The following is a 1,331-nucleotide window of genomic DNA, read 5'->3' on the forward strand; positions in this document are numbered from 1 at the left end:
GTTTGCGAGGTAGCACATGTCTCTGTGCGACGCTCTCTCAGGTAGCCTGGCCTCCCCTGGAACCTCTGGTCGAGTTGGCAGCTCTCGCCTTCTCACGCACTGTCCTCTATTTTCTCTCGGCTTCACAGAGCCTCAGCGTTTATAAGGCTTTATAGGGTGTTTTGAATAGACTACACTGATGCATCTGGATTTACTAGTCGTAGGTTTGGTGCTATAAAGCAAGGAGAAAAAATAGTGTGGCGTAAATGTGCTCCGGCTACTCGACCGACTTATTAACGGACCTAACCCCCTCCTCTTGTGGCCTGTACCTTTGCTCAAATGTCAAGGCCAGTCGCACTAACTCCATTAAATCATAGTGTGCAACCTTCCTCGTCTTCACCGGTGACTGATGTAATATCCACGATATACAACAAAACAGCCTGGTAAATGTGGATTATATTATGAGAAATAGACTGCGATGGTCACCAGTGCGTCTCCTCCCTCCCCAAGCCCCTCCCCATCCCTCTCCGTATCCCCCCCACCCACCCAACCTAGGAGGAACTGAGGTGGCGGATGTGGAACAAAAGCATAATATTTACAAGTTCTTCTTTCGACCGTGATTCATTTTCATTTCCTCATGTAGCATATATGTACAGATACATCCTATTGCATTTGAGTAGGGGTAAAATATTGTCGAGAATTGTCGCCAAATAAATCGGACAGGTAAATGAACAATCGGCATCGCGGATCGAGTAGTAGACCCAAACTACGAGACGCGATCAGTTCAGTTCACGTTCAACGTTCACACGGGGAAGTACTGTCCTGGATTTATCTCCGACTTTTGGTGCTTTTTGGCCGTTCGTGTTGTCAGGAAAAAATAAAGAAACCAGTGATCTTAATTGAGAATCAGTGTTAACCCAAACGGACACGGACTCAGGTGTCAAGGGGGAGTGGAAATTATTGCTGTATTTCGTGTAATTTCAAGGGCTTTACAATAACCAACAGTGTGGGAAAGAAACACTAGAATCACAGTCCAGTGTTGGCAGGATTTGAGAACTGCCAACACTATCCCCGAGAGGCGTTTTTTCTCGCAGGTAAGTTGGCAGTGTTTTTTTAGCGTTTTGCCCTAAGTTCAGTTTTATTATTATGATTTTTTTTTACCCGAAATGTCGTGAACGCAAATTATTACGTATATAATCACACTTTGCCAAATTTTGATGCGTTATTGAGTCACATGTGCTTCAGTTGAGGTAATTTCTTTGCAATTTTACCCGGAAAATAAATGCGATTTTGAGCGAGCGAAAATCAGGACATTTATTAGCATTAGAATTTTATAAATGTCTTTTATATTC

General features: G+C 43.5%; 1 protein-coding gene across 2 annotated transcripts in view; it reads left to right on the top strand.

Moving 5' to 3' along the window:
* Nucleotides 1–758: 758 nt before the first annotated feature.
* LOC119590799 (transcriptional enhancer factor TEF-1-like) overlaps nucleotides 759–1,331 on the top strand; it is a gene marked incomplete in the record, with an annotated part of 156,884 nt that continues 156,311 nt past the window's right edge. For both annotated transcript variants that reach the window (XM_037939524.1, XM_037939525.1), the window contains 1 exon segment: nucleotides 759–1,073.

Source organism: Penaeus monodon, chromosome 27 (genome assembly GCF_015228065.2).
Source record: "Penaeus monodon isolate SGIC_2016 chromosome 27, NSTDA_Pmon_1, whole genome shotgun sequence".
NCBI lineage: Eukaryota > Metazoa > Arthropoda > Malacostraca > Decapoda > Penaeidae > Penaeus > Penaeus monodon.